Source organism: Acanthisitta chloris, unplaced genomic scaffold (assembly GCF_000695815.1).
Source record: "Acanthisitta chloris isolate BGI_N310 unplaced genomic scaffold, ASM69581v1 scaffold2110, whole genome shotgun sequence".
NCBI classification, from domain to species: domain Eukaryota; kingdom Metazoa; phylum Chordata; class Aves; order Passeriformes; family Acanthisittidae; genus Acanthisitta; species Acanthisitta chloris.
The window spans coordinates 93,797-113,227 of NW_008650923.1; the positions used below are offsets into that span (position 1 = coordinate 93,797).

Genomic DNA, 19,431 nt, shown 5'->3' on the forward strand with positions numbered 1-19,431 from the left:
TTCCCTGTTATCTTGAGGGCTACTTCTATTTTCCTGATGTTTTCTGATCCCTATCATATGAACACTTACATGCTCATTGACTTTTTCAGTTTTTCATGTGCCCAGAAATGTTGCCTAATTTCAAAATCCTTATTCATAGTGGGAGATAAACATCCTCCCATTATTAACCTTCTGTTTAGAAATTCAGCTCGTCCTTATTCATAATGGGAGATAAACATCCTCCCATGATTAACCTTCTGTTTAGAAATTCAGCTCACAGCATCACTTCCATTTGTTATCTGTTCATTTTTAACCCAAACTAGTTTCTTTTGGCTTTATTAGAACGAATGAATTTGCTTGAGGACTGAAAATCTCTCAGCATTCCTTGTAACAAATAAATACATGAAGAGAAAAATAAGCAATAATTGAAAATTACTTCAATAGGAATCAAAATGAAAGTTGTAAAAGACAGGCAGAAGTAGAGTTCACAGTATGTGGTCTCAAATGCCAAAAGTGCTGGAAATTTTTGTGTAGTTTTTAAATGTTCTCCAAGGTTTTGTTTTGCTTCGAGAATTATAATTACCTTGTGAGGGATCCATTTCTTGCTTCATGAATACATTTTCCACTGTAGGTTTGGTTTTAATTTGTGAGTTGGGAGAGTTCAGAAATTAAGCTGATATCATCTGTGTGTGGCTCTGGAGGTTGCTATACTAAGATGGCACATGAGGCTTATTTTAATCAAATATAATCTGTTTTTTTCAGTTGATCATGAGAACATAATTTTGATAGTTTTAAGAAACACACAGGAAATCAATTTTATCTCTAGTAAATAAAGGTAAATTATTTCACTTCACTGTTTTCCTCAGTTGCACTGATAATGCACAACATGTAAGGATCAGAAACAGAAGTGAAAATAAGTTCAGGTGAAATTAAATTGGATCAACATCTTCCCAGAATTTAAGCTTAATTCATCTTCTTTCAGGTTTGGGATGGTTTATATTACTTGTATATCTGTGAATGGAGAAAGAAGAAACTCAGGGAAATAGTACAATGAGTTGGTCTTACTACTCCTGGTATTGATTGCAATCCAAACACATTAGGTTTTGTACCTCATCATGTCTTTTATTAAACAAAGTAATGATTTCATTCATCTGTTTCTTAGACTTGCTTAAAACTTGAAATAAATTTGGATTAAAGCCTTGATTAAAGCCTTTTACTCCAGGCTGTACAGTCTTTCCTATTATTTTAACAGCTCTTCAGTGGCTCAGACCAGATCACAGATACATACTCCATCAGCTGTTTACAACTTTTATTGGGTTTTTTTCAATTCTGCTCAGTTAAACTTTGTTTGATCAGTTTGTCGCTGTTGATACAATCCCCTAAACAAACTTTGGTTTTTTGAGGTTTCTAGACCAAAGCTGAATGAAGGTTTTGTTCAGATAAAAAGCCATTGAGATGCAGGTATGGAGAATGCTGTCACTAAAAGCCTCCTAATTCCTGTCACAAAAGGAAGCCCAGGAGCTAGGATTTGAACTCCATGTGTTATATAGCACTTGGCAGTATCCTTTGGTTAGAGTAGTGGGAGATTAAAGTCTTAATGCATTTAGGAATAAGTTTTTAAATGCATAAGTAATGGATCCATTTGATTTTGCATTGTTTTGGTGAGCTGCAATTTGAAATAGAGAATATAAGACCTTCTTTGTGGCTAGTGTTTTTCAGTGTCTCTCTTTTATTTTTTTTATCCTCTCAGCCTTTCCTGAGAACTCCCAAAGCTTTGCATTTGTAGCTGCCACAACAATTGATTTTTTATGAAATGAAAAAAATTAAAAATGACAAGGCCTAAAGCTAAATATTATTAGCATTGGAATAATGGGTTTTCATCTTTAATTCAGCAGCAGAAATTTTCAGCACTTAATTTTGTCAAGTGGAACACTGGATTTCAGTAGTAGGAGTAGTAGTGACACTTTGCATTGCCCCCAGTTTGCAGAAATCTCCTTCAGCAGAGTTATTTTCACCATTCAGAGTTATTGGCTGGGTTTGGTTTTTATTTCCCCTTTATATATCATCTGAGTCAAGATTTATTTTTCAGTCAGTTCACAAATCAGAAGTGTTTTGCATCATTTTTCCTCCCCTTTCCATTTCTCTCCTTAAATTATTTGCTAATCAACTGGTATTTGATACAGAAGATGAATTCTGTGCTCTGATTAGACTCTTCTGCTTGGTTGTCCTAATGGTTTTCAGACTTAAGAGTTGTTTTCCAGTTGCTTATATTTATATATAAAACTTTGATTAAATATCAGGGAAATGTACAAATGACAACAGAGGTTGTATCTGTTTTTAAGGAGGACATAAAATAATGTGACTTTTATACAACGTGACAGTGAGAAAGAGATTGTGAAAGCTATTTTCAGGGTATGAGTGATGTATGCTTACATTTATGGGCTAAAGGAAATTGAATTTCCTGAGGCTCAGGTTGTTTTGAGTGGCAGAAGGCAAAAATCCTTTTGCAGTCTCTGTACCTATTTTCCATATCTCATTTATAAATAGGCAAATCGCAAACCCATAAACTCTGTGCTAATGTGGCAAGTTTTTATCTTGGAAATGATGACTAAACTTCAGTTATTTAAATGAATAGCAATGCCTTAATGTCCTGGTGTAGCTCAGGGGCACAGTAATAGCAGGCTGGGTACAGACACTGAGCAGGAGCTCCCAGAATCTTTCTCTTCAGCCTCGAGCAGTTAATTATTGACTTTGAGAGAAGAAACAGAAATGTAAATATTTACCGATGCTACAGATCACAAAAAGCTTCCCTGCCTCAGGTACTTAAGGCAGCAAAAAGCTAAGTGTGGCTAGCCAGTCTTCCCTGGATAAATAACATTCATCATACCTTACCAAATTACCCATTTTAATGTGCTTTTGCCTCGACTCATCCGGTGGCCGCGCGGTGTCGGGCGCAAGGTCCTCCCCTCGAACAGCCCCCGGGAAGAGCTGTTCTCTTCCCAGGCAGTGGTGAAAAAAGGTCAGAGGCAGCTGCTGAGGAAGATGAATTTTAATCTCTGAGGATGATGTTGCACAGCTTGAACGAGCAGAGAGAAACTCTGAGTGGTTGTGTTTGCCTGTGTCGCTAAGGAGGAAGATGGATGCGATCGCACGTGTCCGGCAACTGCTCACCGAGTGAGTGGAGGTGAAACACAGCACATTGTGACCATGTGCAGCTCCAAAGAATGAAACAAGGAATGGTTTAAGGCTGAGGTAATATCCACCTAATGAGTCACGTTGAAGAGAATTTAAGATGAATTGGTGGTGCCAAATCGTGTGTTTGCTAAGACGTGGAAATAGCGAAGGAATTAGTCTGATTGTGACTTTAACGCAGATGTCTTGCTGATGATTTTCTACCCTGTTGAGAGCAGTAAGGACTCTGCTTGGATTTGTGTCAGAGGTTAATGAAGGGGAAAATACTGGGGAGTTTGGATAAATTGCTTCACTCTTCCTCTGATCTTAAGCAGTTAGTTCTTTCCCTGAATTGGGGCCTTGATAATTTAGTTTTCATTTGATTTTATACTAAGCAGAATAGTACATAAATATCTCCCTGTCTGCTCTAATGAGATTTAGGAAAGAGAAGAAAAAGTATTGTGGCAAATCCTTGTTTAGATATTGTGGCTTTTTTTAGGATGTGTTAACACAAAGTGTTTTGTCTGTGTTCTGCTCTCCTCAAAAATGCCTGGAAAATTGTCTTCCTAGACTACAGAGATGTAGAGCAGATTTCTGACAGCAAAATAAGAAGCTGTGGTGGTTCCGAAAGACTTGATGTTTGTGTGAAGTGTGAAAAGGATTTTTGTGTGTCTGTCTCTGCCTCTGCTCTCATATTGTTCAGTGCCAGTCAGATCACCTTAGACCACATTTCCATTTCTTTGCTGGTGACTGTCCCAGCTTTTCAGGGATGTCAGCAACCAGCAGAGGAACCCAAAATCAACAACTCTCCATTTAAATGGCAACAAAGTGCATTGAGGTGGACACTTAATTAGAGGCAATTTTAGTTAAGTTTGGGTTGGACCATAGAAGAACTAACAAACAGTTATGTAGAGCTTTTCTCAAAATGTCATGCAGGCAAAGCAGTGGCCTGTAATACTTTGGTGAACTCATAAATTTGTTTACTGTTTCTATATACCATCTCAGCTTAGCAGAAGATGAAAAATTGATTGTACAGTCTTACTTGAAGGCTGTAATGTTATCTGTTCTGAAAACAGAATTTTTAGAGCATGAAGAGCTGTTTTTGAATGATGCTTCTGGCACCTAACCCTTGAAATTATTCAGCATATTTTTCTTGTATCTGTCTTGAAGTGAAAAATTATCTTCTGTTTTCAAGTCACTTAGAATTCTTAACAATGTGCCAAACTTTGCATAGAGATTTCCAGAATTATGCAACGTATCAATATAAATTTCAGCCTAATAAAATTGCTCTGAGACAGTTGAATAATTATTGATGTCACCAGAGTTCACGTGGGGGTTTTTAGCGTTTGCCTCTCTAAATTCATTGCTTAAAAATATGCCAATCTATGAACAAACACTGAGCTCTTTGAGCTGTAGTTGATGTTATGCTTAGGTTCAGTACATTTCATCCTTCTTTAGTGCCACAGGACTGAGTTTTTCACCTGCTGGGGCATGATGTTACCATGACAACAGTTGATCTTGTTTGCTGTTCTCTGCTCTTTGTGCATGACAAAAAGGAAAGCTTTTTGAGAAATATTTGTGAAAGCTGAGCTAACTAATTGCCTTTTAATTAGCAGTAAAAGAGATCAAGAAATGGCTTGCTCGATTTCAGTAAAAAGAATACATTTCTAGCATAGGAAAGAGCAAAATGAACTTGACAATTTAATCAAAGTTGACAAGATCTCTCCATGAGCTGTTCCTATAGAAAAGTGTCTGCAATGGTGTGTTAGCAGAATACTAACGTACATGGTGTTCAGAAGCTCCTGCAAGGGCTTCTGCTGAGAGATCTCCCAGTTCCCACTCATCAACCTCTTGTCTGTTCTGTTGATCAGCAAATGAAAACCTTAATGCTTTAGTAGATAACTGATTAGATGCTTCTGTTGTACCCTCATCCCTAATGAGCTCCAGAGGTGATCAGAACAACTTAGTTCATGTCTTTTAGCTGATGATTTTTGTTTGTTCTGCCACTAGTGAAACTGAAGAGAGTGGAAGATGCAGATAATAAATTCCTTATGAATTATGGCCATGTGTAAGTGGAAATTCATACATGTGCAGGAACCACTAAAACCACACTATGCATTTTAACTATTTTTAAATATTTGGTGATATTTGGTTTGACCTACAAAACTATGTTAGGTCTTTGGCACACAAAACTAAGTTAGATCTTTGGCATATCCACTGGTCTCAAGGCAAAAGAATAATTTACTACCAACTGGAGCTGTGAAACAAAAGATATACAGTATGATGGTGAGATGAAAAGAAATCACTTGTTACGGGAATATCAAGCTTTCAAATGGGGTTAATGTTTAAGCCACACTAAGTTTCCTTTGTGCCTCAATAAAAGAGCAGGGACCTTGTTCATTCCTTTCTCCCTTAGCAGAGGATCATTTTTCTTTCCCTTGAGTATAATTTATCCCTGAGGGAACTAGGACTGTACCATAGTAAATGAGAATTAGACCCTCTATCTTTCAGATACACAGATTATTTTATTGTGTTAAGAAGTGAGGGTAAAAATAATTGAAAGGGAAAACCCTGAAGAAATATTGATTTTGCTTCAGCCCACAAATCAAATTGATTAACTTTCTAATACTCTCTGAGGGAAAACACTGCTGTAATATTACGTTTAAGATTAATTCACTACTAAAGGCTGCAGATTGTATTTCTATTGTATCTTTGGCTGTGTTGCTGTTCCCAGCAGCTTAATGTTATTTGGAAGGTAGAACATGAATGTGCTTGTTTTTAAAAGAAATACTAAGTAGTAGTTTGGCTGACTCGAGGTGAGGGATATCTTCAGGAGGGTAGGCTGAACAAATTAAAAGTACATTGGATAGATGCTCTGGGTGGCTAAATTAGGAGCAGTGCATTGCTGATGGCAGAATTACTTTGGAGTGAAGTTTGTAGCAAAATTTATACCTATCAAAATGCTTTTTTTTATGATCAGTGATAAAAGCATTCTCAGTATCTCATCCTATCAGCTATTGGAACAGCCTAGACTGAAAGTATTACAGGGTTAACATACATAAATAACTCATTATTGATGAGGTTTGACCTCTCCCTCACCCCTCACTTTTCTTTGAAGTTGATAGGCCTAAAATGACCTTGACTTGATTCTTCAGTTATCAGCTCTACATTTGTATACCACTTTTCCACAACAAGATTACAGATGATTTTTCATTAGGGAATTAAGCAGCTATCCAATAATAACATTTCATTGCAAACGCTGAGAAGGTTTTAAAAGATGAGACTGAAATATTAGCAGTTAGACAATTACTGTCTTTGCTTGTTGGGATAGGGTTTGAGACTTTCTGCAGAAGTTAACAAGAAAAAAAGCAATGCCACCTACTGCCAATTGGAGCCTGTGGTGTGAACTCAAGTGTGCAAAGACTTTTGGTCTCTTGCTTTTGAGTATAGAGCCCAGTTGATGCCTTTCACACACCTCATGGAAGGAACAAGGCATCATAAAGTATGAACAAAATAGCAGATGCTAAATAATGTCATCATGGGTGATGCCTGATTTTGTATTGTCTTCATGATTACTTCCTTCAGCAATGGTAGATATAAAGTCCAAAAGTAATGTCTTGAGGAGAACTTTCCTATTTGGTGATTCACCATAAAAAGCTGCAGCTAGAATGTCTACTGTGCAATTTATTCATGTGGATGGATGCTAACATAAAACCACTGCACTTGGATAGATCTAAAGTTATCACTTTACCCATTTTCATTATGGAAAGGGTTGAGAGGGTGTTGTCATGTTTATACTATGTGCCATAGGTGAAGGAAATAGGATGGAGAAGTGAAAAATAAGGCAAAGAATATCAGATGGAGACTGTGATGAACAGATTTCAGTGATAGCCATAGTCTGAGCAGCAGCAAATCAGATAGAGTTACATCTGATTTTAAAATAGGAGAATCTTCCAGAAGTTCAAGTGAATCTGATGTTCCATCTGTCCTGTGGTGGAGCTAACACTCCGAAGGACAGGACAAAAAGAGTGTGAATGAAATGAACTGGTTACACAACACTTGTTATCTTAATAGCTTTACTGAATTGAGAATAATACCATGCATTAATTGTTTGTCCTTTCTCCATAACATCTGGTCCCAGTTGCTATAGTGCCAAGACACTGGTGATTTCCAAGTCCAATAAAGTGCTACAGTTCCTGTGTTCCTTATTTAGCAGTGCTTTTTAAGAAGTGCTATTTTTATAGACTGTTTCTTCTGCTAAATTCAGCCTCCTGATTAGAGGGGTAAAGCTGCATTTGTTTTCCTTTGTTAGAAGAAAGTAGAATTTGCATGGAAAAGTTCCTATTTTTAAAAATGAAGGAAATCCAGTTGTGAATTGACTTTATTTAAAATGCAAGTGTTTCTGAGTACATCTTCCTTTATCTTAAGAGTGGTAGTGGAACACACTTATGTATGCCTGTTAGTATTCTCTGTAGGATTAGTTTTTCAATGTTAACATCATAAAATGCTGGACTACTTTCCTATACTACTTGCTATCACGTACTTCATCATGACAACTGAGAGGAAGAATCAAATGCAAATAGTAAAACCCCTAAAAAAAAAAAATTAGTATCTAGTATTGCATTTAACACTTTTCCACTCACTTATAAAATGTAATTTATTAAAAATGTAACTTTTTAAGTGTCAAAGTTGGATAGAACTGCCCCTTTCATGGGGAGGGGACATTCAGCATCTTCCAGTGCTTTCTTTGATCCCAGTATCTTACTGATACACATCCAAAGGTACCAGATAGAATGGGACTGTTGTCAGAGCCTTAACAGTAACAGAACAGCAGCATCTCTCAGGAAAACCCTATTTCTCTGCCTGCTTCATGTTCCACTTTGCCTCGTGGTGGTTAGAATTATGCAGGGCAGTCTGTGTTTTTCTTGCATCACCCACATGCTCTTTGCAAAGATAAAATCAGGAAGTTTTCATGGCAGTTTGTTGTACAGGCTGTGCCTCTCAGCCCAGCTCTGTTAGCTTGGCCATGGTGTGAGGTTCTTACTTAGTTGTACTGTGTACTATTGAGAATGAGTCAGCTTTGCCTTTGAAATCTAGCTCTTAGGAGACAAAAATGAATTGGAGGTGATGAACCTGACCTTCCAAGTGAGTCATTTACGGGGCAAAAGTACATGAGGAAAAGATCAGAAGACTCCTCATTTTTTTTCTTTTTAAGTACCTGTAGTCTACAGGTTTTCACTTTGCTCTTGGGGTTAATTCTATTGAAGTATCATCAAAACAGAGAACTGTCACAGGGGGTTGTAATCAGTGCTCTAATACCATCGTTCCAGGTTAGTGGCAGAAATCAGTCGCAAAGAAAAAGAGCTACAAATAAATGAATAGTGTATAACATTTTTTAAAACCAAAAATAATTGATGGATGAGCAAACTAGCACACAGGGCAACAGATGCCTTTCTCCAGGCAATGTAGAACCTTGTTACCCAGACAGTGGTGTCAGATTGTATTAAATCCACCGAAGTCATCCTCCTGCCGTGAATTTTTTTAGTCAGTCCTCATATCCATAGGAGAATTTTTACTTTTGCTCTGTTACGAACACACATTTTTGCCTTCATTTCTGCACTTAAAAAGATGCAACTTATATATAAGGTAACACAGTTTCTTTTTATTGTCTCTTATATTTCATTTTTTCACGGTTGGTTGGTTACTAATTGTCTCATGTTTTGTGAAGTATGTGCTGGTGTGTGAGCCTTTAAATCTGTGTAGTGCTCTGGGCACCCCTAAAACACCAGCACACTGCAGAGCTGCTGGTGTTGGTATACTTTTGGGAGAGCTGTCAAATTTCTGATTCAGTTTACTTTGCAGCTTCTGAAAAGATCATACCTAGTGTTGTTTACTTAAATCAAAATGCCTGTCTGAGTTGAGAATGCCTGAAGCATTCCTTACATCCAGCAGGAAACATCCTTGTTGTTTGGGATTTTGTCTGACATTGCTCAAGACTTTTCAGATGCTCAAATTGTGCTACTTGTGGTCCTGCCATGAATACAGTGTGACTGGCATAGCACCACACATACAATATATGTAAGTATGGTTTATGCTTCTTGGATTTAACCTGGTAAAAAAGCCTAAGCAGGAGCAATCTGAGCTCTGTGCTGCTTCTGCCTATAAACAGAAAAAAATTTGAATTGGTTTGTTCTGTAGCTTGTTGATGCTAATCTGTGAAAATACTTTCCATTTTTTGGGGGGGAAAGTGCAATTGTTCTATATGCAGCTTCTGTTGCTTATTTCCTTATCGTTAATTTTCCACATCCATTTCTCTGTTTGCAAAATTTTTGGATGCATGCTAGACTAGTAATTAAGTTGCTTCAAGCCCTTCATCAAAGGGGTTTTGTTTTTAGTGGGCATTGTGTAGCAACATCATGAGAAAGGGAGTGATAGACTGTGCAACTAATCATTGAAACCCAATGTCAAACCTCTGGAGTGTGCCAAGAAGCTTTTTTGGAAGTATGAAGTACTGTTTCCTTTTCATTTGCACTTTAGTCTGCTAACATTTAGTCAGCATTTGCTTTTCTACTGTGTCTTGGACTAACTGGCTTGATGAGTTCTTAATCTCCACTCTACTTGTCTTTATTAACAGCTGCAGTGGATTGATTTGCATAGGTTAAATGGTAGACCTCATCTGACTCCAGTAAAATGTTGCTTCTTAAGCACAATTTCTATTGTCAGAATTGTTGCATACAGTGAATAAATGAAGAACTGGGGAGAGAGGGCAGCAGGGGAAAAAAAAGGACAAAACCCTCATTAAATTTGTATTAAGAAGTCAAAAGCTATTTCTATAAAAAACTAGAAAGGATGAGGGAAGAGTGCATGGTAATGCTTTCCACAGGTTTGTGTTTTTGGACTGGTTAATTGTCAAGAAGTTTAATAATCTCAATCATGTCAAATTCTGAAATGAATTGTGAAATCCCACAAAATTTCCTCTTAGGTCTGAGCAATAACAGAGTGGTGCCTCTTTGCATGTTCCCTATAGAATTTGATAGAGTTATTGCATTGAGAGTGGGGAAGGCTGGAGCAGAGAATCCCTAGCACTCCCAGGCAGGCTGGAGGCAGGAAGCTATTGCCAGCAGGTCTGTCATTTCTGATGGTTGCCCTCTGTATTTGCTGACCTCTTCTTTCTGTTGACTTGGAGGTTCTGTTTGGAATTGGCAGTTGTAAGAGCTCAAGTGAGACGTGTTGCCCTGTTGTTAATGCATTCAGTGCTAGCTGCCAAGTAAAGGAGAGAGAATGGAAAAACAGTCTGGTTATTTCCTCTTAAGGAAGTGCAGCCTTTGTGTGTGAGGAGACAGGGTTTTCAAAAGGCATCTGTCGCCCTTAAAATGTATTTGAAATCTCAAAGCTCTTTCAGGATCTAACCTGGCGAATTGCCCCCAATTTATGTGCCAAGTGTGATGCTCTGTGGTATGGAATATCCCTTTGGCCAGCTTGGATCAGCTGTCCTGGCCATGGTTAATCCCAATTTCTTATGCCCCTCCTTTCTGGCAGAGCACAGGAAACTGAAAATCTGTGATTTAAACTAAGCACTACTTAGCAACACCTAAAGCATCAGTGTGTCATCAACATTATTTTCACCCTAAATCCAGAACACAGCACTGTGCCACCTACTAAGAAGAAAACTAATTCTATCCCAGGCCATTCCTCTACATGACTTCAATTCTCTTTTTTAATATCTGAATTGCTTATTGAGTGGAGTTGAGTTCTGGGGTAGCTGAGATTAACTTTGGTGTTCTTTTTTTTTTGTGGAAGATTTATATATAACTAATCTGGAAAATATTGAAGTGGATATTAAGGGTCCAAACCACTGAAGTCAGTGGATCAGCCAGAAAATGACACACTGCAATGATGCATAACTATCATTTGCAAAACTCAGGTGGTGTTTCACAGCTGCAAGGGAAGAAGAGAAGGTGAGAGATGAGGTGTATAATAAGTGCCAAACGTGTGTTTTTCAGAGTAAGAGTTAGCATCTGGAAACATTCAACACTGGAGAAACTGGTCATGAGGAATTCTGAGAGAGAACATAACTCCTGGTTGAAGCACTGACGATGTGTGTGACACAGAGATGGTCTGTGCTCCCCTTGGGGCTGCAGTGTGTGCTGCTCCAGTTGAGCACATCGCGGGTTCTTTCCAGGACACGACTGGTCATACTGTGCAGCAACTCAACTAGCACAGCTGCATCCTCCAGAACTCTTCTCTCAGAGTCCCAGCTGGAAGGGTTCATTGCTGCTGAGAGATGACTCAAAGCAACAAATTGAAACTAATATTTTTGGAATTTCTGAGCTGACAGTAATTATGACCTGGATCATTTCCAGAAGTCAAAGCCCAATGAAGGAACTTGCTAAAACTTCCAAGACTTTAGTTCAGTTTCTGGCTTTTACCATTCTTTATTGCTCTGAATGAAACCTCTTAAGGCATTTATTCCTTATTCCTGAATGGTTTTTTTCCCTGTGAGCAAGCAATCTAAATATTTTAAGTGTACATTTATTTGTCACTTCCAAACACACTGACGATATGTACAAATATTCTCTCCTTATTGCAAGGACTAGAAGTGGAAATCTTGCAGTCAAATTTTAGCTGCTGTCTGTGTCTTTCTTAGGCTAGAAGTTTGCCAGTAATTCCTCCTGCTGTTTCAGGTGATTCTTGACCCTTATGGATTTAGCTGGGATAAGAAACATAGGTTGGCTTTAACCTGGTAAGAGCAAAAGAATTGTGAGAGAAATTGCTGCTGTGATGAGAACAGAGATACAAGTGAAAAGAAACAAGCTTATTACTCAGGACCAATGAAACTGGGATAGTTACTGCCCTACTTGTATTCATTCATGCAAATAACATGATAAAAGGTATTTTCCTCAGGTGGAAGTAGTAGCCAGCCCAGTTGCTGTGTTCTCTCTCATAAACTGTTTTCCATTCTGGAGAATTTAAGTAGGGTGTGAAAGATGCTACTCTAGACTGTTATCAATTACTACTCCTCTCCTTTCCCCTCCTTACCCCTCTCTTTCTGCTGAAATTCCTTTTAATAACATTATGAAAACATGGGAACTCATTATTGCCTGTTCCCCATCAAAGTCAGCTGAGCAGTATTGATTTGTAGCAATTGCAAATTGATCCCTTGAAGTCAAAGTCAAATCTGGCTTGGCACAAGCCTTTAGTGAAAGGGTTTCAGAGCAGGTAGTGTAGCTTGTTTTCACCTTGTAAAGTGCAGAAGAAATACACCACAACACACCAGACAGAAGGGACTTCTAGCAATTAATAGGACACAATGGTTTATTTGCACATCCAAGGAACTGTTCTGTGCAGTTTGTTGATAATATAAAAATATTTACTGATTTGATTCACACCTTTGAAAACACAACATGAGCTAAGAAATTCTCCTCGGTTTGGCTCTCAGAAGTGTCTAGCATCTCACACAGCCTGGCTGCCACTTTTAATTGCACCCTGAACAACAGACTTAACAGACTGGAGAAATTCTAACTGCTCAGCTCCTCCTGTGGGAGATGATAGGTGCATCTGTACCAGGAGACTGAAGTTTCTGCAGTTTGTCATCTTGCTTGAGTGCAGTAGCACCACTTAGTCAAGAGAACAGCTTCCTACAGGTGAGGAGATGTTCTTATGCTGCTGTACCATGTCATTACTTAGCTAATTTTCACCCTCCTCTGTTTATGTTCAAATTAACAGTAAGACTGGCAGTCCAGGTGTGGGCAGGCATTGCAGTGGCTTCTGTGGAATTAATTGGTGTGCTAAAATCACTGTTCCTCAGAATGGTCTTTTGGGTGTGAATGTTTTATAAACCTGACATTCAGTCTCCATTTCCTACAGGAAAAAAAATTATTCACATGATCTCATATTTCATGTTGAAATGACTCCATAAATTCTGAACCCAGTGGTTAATTTCAATCAGATTTGACTGTCACACCTGCTTAGATATTAGTCAAGTAGCCATTAGGCAGAAATCAGTAAGCTTCACTAGTTCTGATGCTCAGGTGCTGAAGCTTACAAATTTCAACAGTTTAACAGCTTTGGAGCATTGGAAAGGTTAGTTGCAAGCAGGGAGCTCTGAAATTAAGAAAGGTATGCTTAAAATAGCGAGTTGTTTGGTTTCAAGTAGTTTGAGAATCATTTAATATCAGAATCTTTTCATTCCTTTTTAGGGCTTACATTGGTAAGTCAAAACCTGGAAGCTTCATTTTTGTTCATATCGGGAATTTTAAAGCCAAATTGTGATAAAGTTTGACTTGAACAGTTTTTCGTAAAACCTTGGCAGAATTTGTAGAGGAATCTGCTGATAGAATGGATTTTAGTGATGCAAAATCATGAATTATTTCCAGTCACTCAAAAATGGGCCAAGTTTTGCCCACCTTAATGTAGTTTTTGGCAAACAACCAATGTTTTCAGAAGACACTGTATCATGCACACTGTAGGATGGAAAGATTACAGATTGCCCAGTGTGACTGATTGCAACTTTAGTAATTGAAGATTTAATCCCCCACAAGTACCTTAGTCAACTTGTGCAACAATGAAATAGTCAGAAATATCAGGGGATGCTTCTGGTTCTTCCAGAGCTGCTTCTATTTTGACTTGTGTGACCTAATAAAGCATTTTCACCCTTCTACTTTGACCTTTAACTGTATATTTGAGTTTTATTTACTGTTCATTTTATCCCCTGCATATTTTGCTGTCTAGTGTTCCTTTTTATCCCCTGCATATTTTGCTGTCTAAATGCATAAAAAATACATTCCTGAGGCTGTAGTTAATAGCTTGATCTTAAAGCATAGTTTACTTACCTTTTGACTTCCATCTGCATTTCTGATTAGCCTTTCACTGTAGGATAGAGATGCTCTACCCAGAGCTTAAGTGTTTGTATTAGATTGTATATGCTTATATTATAGATGGATGTACATTTAAAATGAAGTGAAATATAGGAATATTAAAATGTGTACATGAATATACATTCCAGTTGTTGGGTTTTACCCTCAAAATGCCTTCTGAGCACCTACAGTTGACAGCTTTTTTTTTTTTTTTTCTGGGAGTCAAGTCTTTCTCTGCCCTCTGAGTGAGGTGAGATAACCACTTCTGAGCTCTTTGTTCCATCCACAGGGAGATGTTTGTATTATTATTTTCCTGGCCACCAGTAGAGCCAGGTCATATCTCTTTGCTTTTGCACATCTTTAATCAGATCATCCACTGGAAACATGTGGGTTTATGATAGAGCTGACTGTAATTGCAAGTTAATCTGCTGCTTCTGCACCTTCAGTGCCTTTGGCTCTGTGCCTCATATTGCTCTTAATAGTTTGTTAATACCAAATAATGCAAAAAACAGTGCTTCCTTAAGCACTTAATAGGATGGACTGTAATGGAGATAAATGGTCTGTAACACTCTTTACTTGTGTTTTAGGAAAATGAACTGAAGGATGCTGTGCAAGAAAAGAATCGCCTGAGCCTTCAGTATGCAAGTGTGTCCCACAAAGCACTGCAGTATGACCAGGTAAGACCAGGAGCACAGGGCTCAGAGTCATTTGTCACACAAATGAGGCTGCAGAGTGGATACAACCACATTGTATAGTCTTATTTTGTCGTTATTTATTTGCTTGCTTCTATGCGGCAGCATAAAAATAATTTAGTTCAAAATAAATGGCAAAAAATGATTTTTGGAGCAAATGTGATTTTCAAGTGAACATCCAAGACAACATGGATAGACTTTAGAGAGGTGTAGCATTCCCCTGATGCATATTTTCATAGTGTTGTAAATTAGTATTAGGCTTTGGTAAGTGATTTTACTTTTCTGTGACTTTGGTGCAACCTGATTGAAAAATTCCCTTCTCTTTCCTAAAAATTCCTGTCTATTAATTGGATTTTTCTCCTGGTCTTCTGCATTTTAAATCTGCAATTTTAAATTTCTCAGTAAAATGCTGAAAAGCTCTTGTCCAGCAGCAAATGCTTTACTTAACAATTTAACTTAACAATTATTTCCCCTGTAGATGGCACATGGTATAGCCTCAGCTATTCAAGGTCCTGATATAAATACTATTTTAATAGTAAGCATTTTTCTACAGTTCCTATTTGTGCCCATTATGGACTGCAAAATATCTCTCTGACTACAATGTGATTCTATCTCTGACAAATTCTGCATGGGGTGACTAGCATGGGAGGGAGGAGAGGCTGACGTGGCTTACCCCACCACATATGTATTCAGTGGAAGAAACATCATGAACCAGCCACTTTGCAGGGCTACATTTAGCTAAAAATAAAACTCCAATCTGGGATTTCTACAGGGCTTAAGTGAGTTGCTGGGCAACCTCATTCATATCAGCAGAGCTGTTACTCACATGGGCTCTGCTGAAAGCCCATCCTCAGAGCTTGCAAACCAGGGGTAGCTACACACTTTGAGAGGTGATGTGCAGGGCTCACAGAGTAGCCACTGCTGGATCTCTGAGCCAAAGGAGGTCTGATGAGGTCCCCGAGGCAATGCAAATCACAAAAATCCAGAGCTGGCTGTGCATTTAGTCTACATTTTGTGCACAGCACCTGGTGTTGAAGCAGACTTGACATTTCCCAGTGCTGATGAATTTAAATTGTTTTTATGTAAAAAGACAGAGTTATACTACTTTATGATGGGAGGAATCCATGTGTAGCATAGCATCACTTAATTTTATTCATCCATCTGGCTGCAATTTCTCCCTTTCCTAATGTTTTTCTCTTCTCTTTAGTGTTGTTTACACATTACCTTTGCTCTTGACTTCACCAGGCACATAAAGATAGTCTCACTTAGGCAGTTTTATGCTTCAGGTGACACAGAATAATGTGCAGCATTAATGCAATGAAGGCTCAGTACCTTGGTGACACTAAAAATGTTAGTCCTCTTACAATCAGCAAGTGCAGAGCTATGTGGTTAATAATGCTTTGTTAGAGGTAACACATGTATGTAAAGCTTGAGCTGCATGGAAAAACTCTACTAAAAGCAATTTCAAATATAAAGGCAAAACCTCAACTGTTGACATTTTAGCCACTGAGTTAGTAATAAAATTACCTTTTACCACTGCAGTGTCAGAATTTATCAGACTATGGAAGTTTGTTTCTCCACATATATGAAATATTGTGAAAGGCACAGCACAATTCCAGGTGCCTGCACTGCTGATCTCATAGAACATCCTCAATGCAACTAAAACCTTGGTTTAGAGTCTCATCAATTTTAACAATACATAAGCCTAGTAGTATACTCCCAATATTACCAAACCTTTTGGTTTCCTTCTTGCATAACAGGTTTTCTCAGGGTACTTTGACCACACAGTGAGAGGTGGAGGATAAATTGTGCAGTTTAGAATACATTTTACAGTTCAGAACGTGTGAAACTATACAACTTTGGATGTGGAGGTTGCAGTAGAATTCTATCAGAGTTAGGGCTCAGCCCTGAAGGGGAAAACCTGCCTAAAATAATTTAGTCTTTTTCACCCTTGAGAGCTGGCCTGAAAAACAGGCCAACTTTATCCAAGCAAACGGGGCTGGAGGAATGTTTGTGCATTCTGTTAGGTAGCTACTGTTTGGTTTTACACAATGTACTTGCTGAAATTTGACTCTAGAAAGGAGTAGGTATGAGGCTACCTTTAAATCCACCACATAAAGGTAAAATTGTACATGGTTTGGTTTTGGTAGTCTGATAAGTGAAATAGTTGTACTCCTGAGGTGGAGTATTTGTGAGATCCTGTGTCCTTAGAGTGCTGTGGCTCTCACTGAACTCTGACTTGTATCCCTGTTCATCTGAATATAGATGGGCTAGTGCTTTTATGGAAAAATAGAATAGGGACTGTACATTCCAAATTTATTTCCACTGTACCTGAAATCATCCTGTTTTCGTGGAGTTTCTCAGGAACATTTCCTGAACAATGTTTGAGAAGTTTGCAGGACTCTAATGCCTAGAATAAAGGCACATGGTGGGTTATAAGGCTGATGGAGCATTTCACCAACAAAATAAACTGCTGGTTTGTGTGTTGGGTTTCAGTAACTTGTTTCTGTTTGAGCATTCAGGAAGTGGAAGATGCCTTAGCAGTCTCTTGGCCTTCAGAACTGACTCAAAATGAGGGCACCTTTAGTAAGTGTGAAGGGATGGGATGCAAAATAAATTGGTTTGATGCACTGAACAGAGAACCATGGCAGATCAAAATGTTCCCTGTTTCTGTCATGAAATTAGAACTGTTTCCGATGACACTCTATTTAGGTCAACTGTTTTTGCCACTGGGAACATTGATGTTTTGATATGCTCTGTGAGTAATTTGAGTTCATGTATATCCCATATGTTCTTACACAGCCTGTGCTTGGAGAGAGCATTGCATTCACGTTTAAGAGCAACTGTTGTCTTAAAAAAAAAAAAAAAGGAAATGACAGACTTGTCAAGTCTTATGCTGCCTTATGGGTTATATAAATGTGTGTCACAGCCTCCTATGTGATACACGATCTTCAGGGGAGAAAGTCCTGGCAAGAATGTCCTGCAGAAATATTGCAAGTTATCAATGTTTCTGGAAGTAGCAAGAGTAATTATCCAAAGGTGTTTGGTAGATTTCGTTCTGTTCTTTGCAACCTACAAAATTAAAAAGGACACAGAACCTTGTTCAAAAGAGAAAGTAGAGGAATTATCAGAACCATTTTTGTATGGCTAAACTTTAACTGATTGAGGTAGGCGCTTTGAAATCCTAAAGGAAAGATCCTGAGATGTGAAAATATCTGCAGTTCTACCTGTGTCTAATCCATCTCTTTCCAAAATTACATCAGCAGCCTGATAGGTACTGTTTGTTCTGACAGCCCCTTCCCTGCCAGCAGGGAAAGGCACAGAGCAGAAAGGTAACCTGCTCACTACCTCCCAAAAATTCCAAAGAATATGATGACTAAATTTTACAAAACCCTTTACAAAGTCAGTCAGTTGGTATCAAATATTTTGGAGACAGAAAAAACTAAAGCCTGAAGAAAATAACCTTTTCTTGAAACTTGTTTAAAATATTGTACTTCTTTCAACCTCAGTAAATTAACTGAGAATCACAGACAAGGGCAAAATTGCATCATTAATGCTGATACCTCATTGCTTCCTTTTTCCACTCCATTATTCTTCAACAATACACACTGACTGATCTGAGCACTAGAATACAATACAAAGGATGCAGGAAGTTAATAGATTCTGAAAATCTATTGTTTAATAGTTTCCTTAGTTATAAAGAAATGAAGGGAGAGGAAAAGAAAAAAAATCTGTGCACAGAAATAAAAAAAAATTCCTGAGGTTGACAATAATTGCATCAGTTCTTGTGGAAAACATGATTTGTTCCATTTTCCTCTCTTTTTTCTAGTCCACTGCACTCCAAAGAGCACTGCTGCAAAGCTGAATACTAGGGCTGGCTGCAACCATTTAGATTGTTTGGTCCATGGCAAAATTTGCAAGTTAACAAACTGGAGCCAGAAGGCAAATGAAAAAGGCTGAATCAGCTTCCAAAACATTGCTTTAAAAATGTCCAGGAGATTTCCATGTCAGAGATTGCTTAATGCCATTTGTGCTTTCAAAATCCCCCCAAATGACAGTAATTAAATTTGGAAAAAAAAAAAAAAAAAGGGCTTGTCACTTCCTTAACTGGAGTTAGAAGGAAACATGAGCTGCAGCAAGATTAAAGCCCATGCCAGTCCATTTTACTGGTTTTTTTTTTTCCTTGGCCAGTAACCTGCCAGCCTTGTTTATGCTTTGGTGCTGTGCTGCAGCAGCACAGGGAAACAGATGCTGCTTGGCACACTGCTCACTGAAAATATTATTACTCTCTCTTTCTTTCTTTCCTTCTCTCAACATTACAGGGAAGTGGAAATAGTATGTGAACATAACTTTTTTTTTCCTCAGTGTTTATTCCTACTGGGTTTTCATTCTTCATGTAAAAACTGCAGTTTGTGATATGGTATGAATTGGAATAATCCTATTGTTGTATATCAATACAGGTCTCAATGTCACGGAGTAAATTAAATGATAAACCAAATCCAACCTGATGAGTATCTGATTCTTTAAATATGGAAATGTTTGGGATGTATGGAAAACTTTTAAAGGAGAGCAAGGAGCTTGTTGCAGAACACCTATTTCTGAATTGTAGGCAGCAATGTCAAATATTAGCACAGGCTGATCCTGTATATTGGAGTTTGTTTGAGGTCAGTTACACTAAAAGAGACCGGAAAAAATGTCCATGTGAGTTAAATTGATATATATATTTTAGATCT

The 19,431-nt window shown here is 38.1% G+C and overlaps 1 protein-coding gene across 1 annotated transcript in view; it reads left to right on the plus strand.

Annotated features, from left to right (window-relative positions):
* RIMBP2 (RIMS binding protein 2) overlaps positions 1–19,431 on the plus strand; it is a 131,322-nt gene that overhangs the window by 58,646 nt on the left and 53,245 nt on the right. Inside the window, exon 2 of the mRNA XM_009070805.1 lies at positions 14,594–14,683. The gene's annotated coding sequence lies outside the window, so the exon portion shown is untranslated. The remainder of the gene's footprint in view (positions 1–14,593; positions 14,684–19,431) is intronic.